Genomic DNA, 12,029 nt, shown 5'->3' with positions numbered 1-12,029 from the left:
GTAATTAGAAGATTTTTAAGGCAATGAAATGATTCTGTACAATTCTATAACGGTGGATATATGTCATTATACACTTGTCCAAACCCATAGAATGTACAACACTAAACTCTATTGTAAATATGGACTTTGGTGATGACGAAGTCTCAGTGTGGGTTCATCTGTTGTAACAAATGTATCACTATAGATGGTAGAGGGAGATGCGTGTTGGGGTGAAAGAGGGTATGTGGGAAGTACTCTCTTGTTACATGTCACCCACTTCTGTGGTGAACCGAAAACTGCTTTATTAAACACACACACACACACACACACACACACACACACACACACATAACAGTGCTGAGGGAGTAACTTTTGTTACTGTTGCTTTGTTTTTGGAGGGGTGGTGCAGATAAAGTATGGATTCTTGTTGCATTGTGAGTTGGTTGACTTCAAGGTGTTGCTAGTACTTACAGGCCACCAGAAAACTGAGGAAATCAGGACATTGGTGATGCTGAGGTAATAGACCCAGAAGCCATTTCGAGTGGGGATGTGACGGTGGTGTGAGCCAAGAAGACAGCATGGCCTAGAGAGAGTAAAAGAAGGGGACCCGGAAGCTTTGGCCCTGGGGCAGTGGGCAGAGAAGCTGGTGGAGAGGCAGCCGTGTCTTGGCCACTCAGGGAGGACAGTTTTAGGGGAGACCAGGGCCTCTTCAGAGCACAGGTGCAGGGAGCTGGCAGGGAGGGTGAGGCTTGGGAGCACCCATTGGATCTGGCAAGGACGGAGGCCAGCTTGGGGACAGGAGGGAGGTGGGGAGGTGTCGGACTACAGGGTTGGTTGAGAGTGGGGGAGGGGGGCTTCTTTTTCCCAGAATCTGCAGTTTGACAGGGAAGGTGAGAAGACAGAGGCTTGAGAAGGTGGCAGGGCTCAGAGAAGGTGTTTATAGGATGAGGAGATTGCGGGAGCGTTTATGGACTGAGGGGACAGCCTTGGAGAGAACCCAGAGCACAGGTGGAGGAGTAAGGAGCTTTTTTGTGGCTGGTGTCCCTGCATTGAAGAAAAGGTATTACACCAACTCTTAAAAACATTTTTTTGGAGAACACCCATAATTCCACCTTTCAGCTCGGTCAACGACTCCGTTTTCGCCTGAGGTGAAGAAGTGTGTACTGGCAGAAAGAGGAGGGTAACCCAAGGAGGTCGGGTCCCAGGACCTCGGCCTTCCCAGGGGCGGTAGACCAGGGGGCCCTGTGGGGGCCGGGCTGGGCGCTGGAGACTCGCAACAGCCACGAGGGCGTTTATCATCGAATCCGTCAGAAATAAATAAAAACACCGTCGTGACCCCCGCTTCCCCACCCCTGCTTAGGGCACCGCTGACCCCCGCGCGTGGAGGGGGCGGGGAGGGCCTTGCCGCTGCGCGTGGGAGAGGCCGGGTGGTAATTGAATCCAGGGGCCTCGAGACGGAGGCCAATGGCTTTTCCCGAACTAATTAGAAGGATTTCATTTTTTTTTTTTTTAAACCCAGGAAACAAATCCATATGGTCTGCCATTCATTTCTCAGGCTCTTTACCCTCCTGAAGTCGTAAATGTCGTGGGCTTTTTAGCACTGGAGGATTGGGAACGGAGGACGGCCCCCAGGCTTAGGTTTCTCCGGCTGCAGCAGCCGGGTCCAGGATGGGGGCCCCAGCGCCGGGGTCCTGCCCTCCCTCCCCCCAGCCGCTCAGCCACCTCGATCCCTGGGCCAGTCCGGGCAGGCGCCTCCACCCCACCCACGCAAGGCCGCCCGGTCTGGTCTCCCCTGGACCTTTCCTCTCGCCAAAAAAATCCCCCACCCAGCCTTCCTTCCTACCCTGCCCCTACATGTCGCCCTCCCTCTGCTTCCCCCAAGGCCCCTGCACCGACGCCCACTGCTCTTTGTCTCTCTGCGGTCCTCCAAGAGTGACCTGTTTCCACCATCAGACTGGGAGCTGACCAGAGTCAAGAAACATGCCTTTTCCATCAGTCTGGGAGCTTCTTAAGGGTTGCTGCAAGCAACTTTTATCTGCTCTAAATAGCAGAAGGAACTGAGGTTAGATCTAAGGCAGGCAGAAGAGAGAGTGCAGAGCTTTGCTGTTTATACAGGGATGGCTCAGGGTGCCTGTAAGACAAGGATCAGGAGCCAGACCCCAGCGTCACTCTCCGCAGGCACCACTGGCTGGCTCGCTGCATGTCAGGGAGCCTCAGGTCCTCCTCCCACAGAACCAGGTCAGAGAGGGAAGCTGGAGACCAGGAGTTTGCTGAAAAATCAAGAAAGAAGCCCTTCTGGCCATTGTCCAGTGACCTTGCTCAGAGCCTTCTAAGCTAGGAGGTGACTTTGGAAGACATGGGAGTGCGTGGGTTGGGAGGAAGGAGTCTGCTTTCTGCTTCTGAGTCTTCCAGAACTTGCTGGCTTCGGGAGTTTGTTTGCAGAGAATATCTTGCCTTTTGAGATCTGCCCCCCAAGAGGGGACTGTGAGAAGAGTCCAGGGTATTGAAGGCCCAAGGTCTCAGATGGGTTCCCATCTGCTGTGCATCCGTGGTGTGACCTTGCGAGTCACTCTACCTCTATGAGCCTCAATTTCCTCATCTGTACAATGGGGTGATTATACTAATAGCTGTTCATCAGGCACAGTGTTGGATGTCAAGGTAAGAGCCAGTCCCTAGTTCTCCAGGAGCTTATAGTTCAGGTGAAATGAAGAAAGGACTTAACTAAAAATCTGATGGGGGGGGGTTGGAGGGGAGAGCAGCCAAGAAGGCAGACAGGTGTCTGATGGATTCATCTCCAGCCCTGTGTCAGCTGCAGCCAAACTCAGAGATTATCCCTTACTTTACATCCCCCCAACCCCACAGCCTTCCCCTCGCCCCTGTGAGGATGCCCAGACTGTCTGTCTTGCAGATTGATGTCTGTGGGTGGCTTCTCCTTCTAGACAGCCTGGATCGGGGACAGGTGTGAGCTGCTGGCCTGGCTGGAGCCAAAGGGACAGCCATGAATGGCTTTTGCCAAAGCTTGTCAAGCTGGATTAAGTCACAGGGCTGGTCCCCATTAATGCGCTTCTGTCTCCACTTTCCTGCTCTCTTTGTCGTGTCTGAGTACAGCCTGCTACTAGGTTCTCTTTCAATGGCATCCTCGCTGGACTGGGTGAAGGCTCCGTGTGGAGGTGCTCTTAGCAGGTTGGAGGGAGATGGGCTGAACGTGTTGCACGAGGAGGAACACAATCAGCACTCCATGGGCGTTTGAGCACCTGCTGTGCACAGGTGCTAGGGAGGAGGGCAAAGCCCTCAGCGGGGATGGGGAGGGTTACAGCGATAAAACAGCTTATAATTTAATAAAAGATAAAGTAAGGGCCCCAAATGGAGTAGGGTCCTTTCTCTGCAGTGCAGAGGAGATAGTCTGGAGGCCATGTGAAGGGGAGATCTGGGAGGACTTCCAGGAGGAGCTGGGAGAGGGATGTGGCTACAGGTAGGGTTGGGAAGACGGCCCCTAAGGCAGCCGGTGCAACAGTATAAGCCCCAAATGGGAAGCATGGATGGGACTCAGGGAATACAAGTCACCCAGTCTGGCTGCAAGGTGGGGGACAGGCTGGAAGGGCAGAGTGGGTTCCTGTGGGGGTCTTTAATGCCGGGATGGGGATGACAATGATTTAGATATCCACTGTGACCCAGGGTTGTGCCAGGTCTAGCTTCGTTTCAGGGACCCACCTCGGGTTCCTGTGGGGCTACCCAGTGGGATCCAGCAGAGCTCAGTGTAGGGAGGGATGGGAGTATATTGAAAGAGTGGACTTTCCTGAATCCCAGACTGAAGACTCAGGCCCTGAGACTCTCTGTGGAGGGTCAGAGAGGTGGGCGGTTGGGGATGGGCAGAGGGGTCCAGGCAGGGAGCCCTCTCTCCCAGGTTGGGACCCAGCCTGGTCTTATGACCCCTCCACCAAGCCTGGCCTGTGTGGCTCTGTGCCAGGCTCCCCCATGGCGCCAGGCTTCTGCAGCCTGGGTGGGGAGCTGGGAGCAGAGGGGAGGGGGTACCAGTGGCGCATCAGTGTTAAGACACCAGGCTCTGAACTGGGATCCCCTTTCTTACCCATGTGGGTTCCAGCTGTCCCTGCCGCTCTCTGCAGGAGGGGGCAGGGGCTTCTGAAAGGGGAAGGAGCCTTTGGAAATACCTGAATGGGGTCAGCTTATCTTCAGCTTCCATCCCCCATCTAAATTCTGGTCCCCACTCCAGGCTCCCTGCCTTACCAGACCAGCTCTTCACCCCCGCTCTTCATCCCCACTTCATTCCCAGCACAACCACCTCTACCCTCAGCCCTTTGGCAGAAGGTGCTGCCTGGCCTGGGGGGAGAACAGGAGAAGAGGGCAGAGGGAGCGGGGTGGATGTAGCTCCCAGGCTGGCTCAGCCACTTCCTATCAGGTTGCCTTGGGCAAATCTCTGGGTTTCAGTTGTCTCATCTATAAAGTGGGTACAGTAATACCTCTCTGGCAGGACTAACGAGACCATCATGTGAAATTACACCTGTGAAAGTGCTTTATCAACTTTAAAAGTTGGACAAAGGTCATCCGTTATCATTAAGCACTGTCTCCAGTTCACAGGCAGCTGTGCTGCTCAGTTCAGCCACGTTGGTGGCGCCGGTCAGCCCCCAGTCCCTTACGACCTCCAAGGCCTCTCCACCTCCACTAGATTTGAAGCCCAGAGTCCAGAGAATCGGGCTGTGGCTCCCAGTAACAGCCTCACCCCTACCCCTTCCTCTGCCCCTCTCCTCACTGCAGCCTTAAGGGCAGGTCCCCCAGGCTGGACTGTGGCTGCCACTTTGTCCTCAGTGGAAGCTCTTCATTGATGAAGGGCTGCCAGGCATTCAGAGGGTCAATTCCCTTTGGTCAGCCTGAGACAGCCTCAAGGCCAGACAGCCAAGCAGACTTTCCCCTGCCAAGGGAGACATCGCCATGTTCCCAGGTGGGGGAGCCAAGCCCCTGTCCCAGGCACCTGAGCTCCCTCCCCTGTCCCTTGGCTGGCCAGGTACTGCAATCTGGCCTAGACCTAAGCCTTCCCTCCCCAGCTCCCACCCCTCACCAGAATAACGCCTCTGGGTTTGCCCTGGTCCAGGGTTTCTGGCAGCCTCCCTGGAGAGGTGTGAGGCAGGCCCCAGCCTGACAGGCATGTGGCACTCTCTGGGCACGTGCCCAGCCCTTGTGTTACCCCAGGAAGAGGTGGGGCTTGGTGCCCAGGAAGAACTGCCAAGGTGGTTTCTGCATGAACTTAATATGATTCTGGCAGTTTCTTCAGCCCAGGAAGGGAGGGAGGGAGTGAGGCGCTCACTCACAGGGCCTAACGGCTGCTTAGCAAAGTCTCAGAGGTGGCATTTTGACAGAGCTAGCTTGTGTTTCTCCTGGCAGAATTCCCTCCCATTTAGAATTTTTAGAAAATTTCCTGCTTTGTTTTAACCGAACTTTGAACTCCTTGAGAACCAGGCACTGGTTCTTGCTAATTGATCCTGCATCAGTGGTGATGAGATGGATGTGAGGGGGACGGAGGAATGGCTGGGGCTAGAGGGCAAGACGATGGCCAACAAGAGGGGCAGGACCCTGAGGACCAAAGCTCACCCTCTTCCCTGGCCTGGATCCTCAAGGACACACAGAAGAGCTGAGCTGGTGGAACGAGGCTGCAGGGTCCAAGATGAGAGGGTTGGCTCAAGGCAGCCTGGCTATAAACCTTATAGCTCCCTGACCAAGGAGATCACATCCTCCCTCCCTCTCTCCCCCCAGCGAAGTCCGTCCTTGTCCCAGGGCAAACCCTCTCACAGCCAAGCTCCTAGGAGAGTCATACAGGGACGTGTCCACTGTTTCACCTGCCACGCTATCCTCCGACCACTGCCATCTGTCTCTTGCCTTTTCTCTCAATCCAATCCAGGGGCTCTTCCCAGCCTCCCCTTCTCAGGCCTCCCTGCAGCACCTACATTGGGAATCACCTGTTGTTCCTCCTAGAAATTTGCTACTTTCTTAGGCTCCCTTGATGTCACAAGATCCAGGCCTTCCAATTCACTGGCCCTTCGTGATCATCTCTGCCTCCTCGGTCTCCTTGGTCACCGAAGCAGGACCATCCTAAGGGCTCTCTCTCCCAGGGACCTCATCCAATAGCTGGCAGATGATTTTTAAATGTTCCGTTGTAGCCCTGGAATTTCCCAGCTTCTGACTTGTAAAAAAACAAATGCCACCTGCCTTTTTCCTCTGAATGTCCCCACAGACTTCCCAAACTCAATATGGAAACCTTTTTTTAACCCTAACTTTATTGAGATGTAATTGACATATAACACTGTAGAAGTTTAAGGTGTATAGCATAATGATTTGATTGACATACATCATGAAATGTTTACCACAATAAGTTTAGTGAACATCCTTCATCTCATATAGTTACAAAATTTAAGAAATAGAAAAACAATTTTTTTCCTTGTGATGAGAACTCTTAGGATTTACTCTCAACAACTTTCATATATAACGCACAGCCATGTTAATTATATTTATCATGTTGTATGTCTCCTTTTCTATGAGTTTGTTTGAAGTTTAATTGACCTACAACACTATGTTAGTTTCTGGTGCACAACATAACGATTTGGTATTTCTATACATTGCAAAATTAGTGCCAGGGTAAGTCTTGTTACCATCTGTCACCCAACAAAGATATTACTTTATTATTGAGTATATTCCCCATCTTGTACATTTCATACTTGTGACTTACTTATTTTGTAACTGGAAGTTTGTAACTCTTCATCTCCATTACCTGTTTCTTTCCTCCCCTCACTCCTTCGCCTCTGGCAACCACCTGCTTGTTCTCTGTATCTATGACTCTGTTTCTATTTCAACATGGAAATCTGGATCTTCCATGAAAGCCTGCTCCTCCTCCTGGGCTCCGTCACTGTGAACAGCACCATAGTCCCCTCAGCTGCCAAAGCTAGAGCGTGGGAGTCAGGTACTCCCTAATATTTCCTGAATTGCTTCCCTCTTTTCTTCCCCACTGCTAGTTCCCGTGCCTGAAGCATCAACCTCCCAGTTGGTCTTCCTGCCACTCCTTCCAGAACACTCCTGCTCAGACAACCTCTGTAGTTCTCTGTTTGATCCAAATTCCTCAGCCTAGCATTCAAGTCCCTGCTAGACCTGCCTCGATTTTCACCTTGTTCCTGCTATTATCTCTGAAGGTTAAAGTCAGCTTCTCCCCACTCCGCATTCTTGTGCTTTGGCTCCAGCTGTTTCCTCCGCCGGAAGTATTCTCCCCACCTGTATTCCATCATCAAAATCCAAATCCTGTCCATCCTTTAAGGCTCAAATTAAGGCCTCCCCTCCAGGACCCTCCCCGGGTTCCTGCAGCTTTGAGAACTTGCTCGGTCTTTGGAACCCAGTGGCTGCAGGATGCCATAGTACCATGATGTCCCTGCTGTTTCATGGGGATTCTTACTAGAAAGACAAACTTGGTCTGGGGGTGGAGTCCCGCTCAGGTTGCCTGGTGAGGAGGAACGAGCCCAAGTGTTGATCTAGGATGGGGACTTACATTTGTTTTTTGGAGGGTCCCCTTTTGGTGACTGTACCTCAGTTTCCCCTGCTCAGTCCCAAAGTTTCTGGCGGGGCAACAACCTTGCCAAGTGGATGGAGCATGTGACCTAATCAGCGATCACCATTTGCCAAATGGGCCAATCAGGACCAAGGACACCTGGAGACTTTTGCAGGATGGAGACTGAGTCTCTCTTCCACAGGCTTGAACCTGAAGCCATGCAGCCAACATATCACTACAAGGGAAGAGTCTATGTGAGGGAATGGAGGCGAGAGACGGAGGGGGAGAAACTGGGTGCCGGGATTTTGCTTGAGTCTCTGAATCAAGCTGTGCCTAGAGCCAGCCCAACCCCTGGACCTTTCACTTCTGACGGACAGTAACTTCCTGTAAACCACTCTGGGCTGGGTTTTCTCCCTCTTACAACATGAAAAATCTGAACTGGTACACAAGGTGAGGAAAGGGGAGCTCCCAGGTGGCTGGCTTCTGGGCTCTCGGCGTGATCTTCCAGGAGGTCACAGCATGATCGCCTGCGGCATCAAGGTCGACAAATGGAGGCCTGCCGTGCTGCTGGCCCACACATCCAATGCGGATCGCTGGCATCCCAAGGTGCGTAGGAGTAGAATGAGAACCATCTGGATTGTTGACTAAAGCCTTGGGCCCCGGGATGGGGTGGGCCTCTGGAATGTGGACGCTGAGCCCAGGCCCAAGCCAGACAGTGCTGAGGGCATCTTAGGAGGGCATCAGGCTCCTAGATGACACAGAGGGACCCCCTAGATTTAATAAGTCATTAGAAAATGGGAAGGGTATTTGTGCATTCCCAGACTTTTCCAAAGGGAACAGTCCCCACCCGGGGAGGAGACCCAATCCCACCCTTCCCAGGAGCCCTTTGGGAATGTTGCTGGAAACAGCTGGAGCAGGGGTTGCGGGAAGGGAGCAAAGGGATTGGGAAGTGTTTGGATGCTGTAGGAAGAGGGCAGGACTGAGTGCCCTGGGAGTGATGGAGGGGTGAGTGTTGGAACACTCTTTGGTGTTATTCCACTTAGAGCCTTAGGGAAATGATCCTGACCTCACCTCTGAGACGATTGGAGGGCTGGAATAGGTAGAATTGGGGTGTGGAGAATAGGGCCACTCAGGGTCTGCCTGGAGAGCGAATCTGGGTGCCCATCTCAATGAGGGTGTTGCATCAAAGATCCCCAAGGATGTGTGTTGAGAACTGGGGGTCTCGGAGCTGGAGAGTGATCTGGAGCCCAGGTGGGGCCCAGGGGAGCCTGGTGTAGGTGGGAGGGATCAGCATGAGGGCAAGGGTATTGGGGAAGACAGGGAGCTGGAAGCTGAAGGAGCTCCCCCTGGCCTCAGCTCTTCTGAATCCAGATGCCTGGGGGCTCAATCTTATCCCCTGGCCTCCTGCCTACCAGCTGCCACAAAGCTGGGGGAAATCTGCTTTGTATTATCAGAGGAGCTGCCTTCCCCAGGCATCTGGTCAGCAAAACCCACAGCCCAGAGCACCGTGGGAAGTGCCTTCTGACCCCAGCTTGGGCTCAGTCCCTTCTTCCCCTGAAGCTGTGGGTTACAGGCTCAGTGGCCCCCATCACACCCCTCCCCAGGGATGAAGTGGCCTTTCCTATTGTTCCAAGTCTCATTTTAGCTTCGTTGTACCAGATGAAAGAGGCGAGGGAGGCACTGGGGGAAGAGACGGGGCCCTGATGGGCAGACAAAGATGAAAGGTCTCATCCTCTAACTTAGGCAATGAAAGAGACAAAGAGAAGCTCCCTGGCCTGAGGGGAGAGGAGAGAGGCCTTGGGGGTGGAGAGCTAGAGATCTCAAGCCCCAGGAGACTGATGACACAGGAAGAAACAAGGGAGCATCTCTCTGCCCTCTGAACCAGGGCTCAGAATGAGTGTCGGCCCTGGCAGGTATGACTCTAGAGGTAGTGGCCAGACGTGGCAACTGCTAGCCAAATGCAGCTATTGAGCACTGAAAATGGGGCTGATCCAGACTGGGATGTGCTGGATTTTGAAAACTTAGTAGAAAAAAATAATAATAATTTAGAAATATTGATTATACTTTGAAAAGATATGCTGGATTTAGAGGGCTAAATAAAATATATGATTATGCTCATCTCACCTATTTCTTTTTACTTTTGTAATATGGCTACTAAAAACTTGAAAATCACATATGTCACTCATATTATATTTCTATCGGGCAGTGCTGCTTTCAAGCACATTCATTCATTTATTCAACAACTTTTTATTGAGAGCTAGCTACGTGCCAGGCAAAGGGCTGAGGATTAGACGGTGAGCGAAACCAGACCCTGTCTCTGGTTTCCTGGAGTTTACAGTAATCAAATAATCACTCAGACGGGTGCTTAATTGCTAAGAGAGATAAGTGGTCTAAAGAGAAGGAGTTGAACTTGATGTTCTCTGAACCTGGAATCAAGAAACCTGACTGGTGTCCAGAGTACAGCGAGGGCTTCCCCAAAGAAGCACTGAACTGGGAGGTAACTTGAGAAAGAAGGGGAGTTTTATAGCAGGGACAGAATGTGCAAAGGCCCTGTGGCTAGAAGGAACATTGAAGCTTGAAGAATTGTGAGGAGGCTGGCTGGGGGAAGCACAGAGAGTGAGGAAGAGGACAGCTGGAAGCAGGCAGTGAGTCTGGAGGAGTTGGCAGGGCCTCACACAGCCTCCAAGGCCACGTGAAAGATGGGAAGCCCATGAAGCATGTTTGCCCTTGCAGGGAAATTAGAGGAGGGATGGCGATTAGGCTGAAGGAGGGCAGAGGGGGCTTCTTCACAATGTGGTGGTGTGCGGTGCGAATCTCTGTACAATGTTTGTAAGGCTCTCTGCCTTGCTACCCCCAGAGCCCTAGGCCAGTGTCAGTCACCTCTAGGCCCCCTACTCAATCCTGCGTGCTAGGAGCTTTCTCCATGCTGTCTTCTCACCATCTCTATGGCCCCTCCTTTACTTTGGACCACCAGTGACGCCCACCTCCTGGCCTACCTCTCCTGCCCTACCCTCACCCTCCACACTGCAGCCAGAGCTGGGCCTTCCTGAGATGGAAATCTGTCTACGGCACCCCCTGCTTAAACCCCCTCGGTGGCTCCCCAGTGTTCTGAGATGCAGTCCAGATGCTCCAGCGTGTCTCTCTGCAAGCCCTTCCCCATCTGGCCCCACTGACCTCCCGCTCACTCTCTCAGCTCCAGGCGCAGGAGCCTCCCCAGGCCCCGGAGCCTCCCCAGGCCCCATGTGCTCTGTTCTCTCTCTTCAGGGCCTTTGCTGAGCTGATTCCTCTGCCAGGAACTCTCTCCTCCCCCAGCTTGCTGACTCCACTTGCTGACTTCAGCTTCAGTGTCTCTTTCCTGGCAAACCTTCCCTAACCCCTGGTAGGGGTGGGTCTGGGCTGGGACCCCCCTCCCCCCCACTCAGCATGGCCACACACACCACACAGGGGCTGTCTGCTGTCTCCCCCTCAAGGCAGACGGTGGGGGGTTGTGTCTCCTTATTCCCAGACAGCATCCGGCTCTCCCACCCAATTAGAGGCACTTCACCCATCAGAATGGGGGCTCTTCTAGGAAAGGAATTGTGCCTCCCTCATCAAATTAGAGGTATCCTCAAGACTGGGACTGTTAGATGGGAGGCTCCCTCAAGACAGACTGTCTCCTCCATCACACTGGGGGTACCCAAGTACCAGGATCACTTCTCACACCTACTCGGAATCACTGGCCCTCTTCCTGCCCCCCACCTTCCTCACAACCCTCACAGTCTGGGGGTGGGAGATAGAAGACAGCCTCCCTCCATCTCACTCCTAACTCTTGGCTGTGGCCCGGGTGGCCCCTCCCAGGATCCCAAGATCAGGAAGTCTTGTTTGCTGTTCTTTCTGGGAAAGCAAGCCTTCCGTGGCATTCCCTAGCAACCACAAGCCAGCCCCACCAGAAGCCCTGGCCAAGAGACCAGCAGAAGCTGAGCAGCTCTGCCCGACCAGCTTGGGAGCCCTGCACAGGCCCGGGGCCTGGAACCCTGCAGCTCCTGGACCAGGCAGGGCTCAAAGCAAGGCAGGAACCGGGGTTGGGACCTGCCTGGGAGAGCCACAAGGGAGGGGCCTGCCCAGCTCCAAGCAGGGCCAGCCAGGCTCCTGCCAGGCCATCTGGAGCCAGACCTTGTGTGTGTGCATGTGGGGAGGGGGGAATGTCTCCCAGGCCATGTGGGTGGCTGGGAGCTGTGGGGTTGTGACCTGGCCCTCCTAGCAAGCCTCTGGCTCTCCTGTGGTCAGTTTCACTTCTGACATCTGGTCAAGTTCACAGCTGGCCAGCTTCCTGCATGGCTATTTTCACTTTCCCTCTCCAAGATCTGGGGGCAAGGGCCCCCATTCCTTCCCTCTCCCACTTCAATTAACTCCATGGTGACACATGTGAATTTGCTGGATTTCTGTGAAACTTCCCCCATTATGAGGGGGGAAATAAGACAGGAACTCACTGCGTTGGAAATTATACCCAGGTCCCTGCACATACACA

The sequence above is a fragment of the Camelus dromedarius genome, chromosome 16 (assembly GCF_036321535.1).
Source record: "Camelus dromedarius isolate mCamDro1 chromosome 16, mCamDro1.pat, whole genome shotgun sequence".
Taxonomy (NCBI): Eukaryota; Metazoa; Chordata; class Mammalia; order Artiodactyla; family Camelidae; genus Camelus; species Camelus dromedarius.
Note: the sequence above shows the minus strand (reverse complement) of the source record.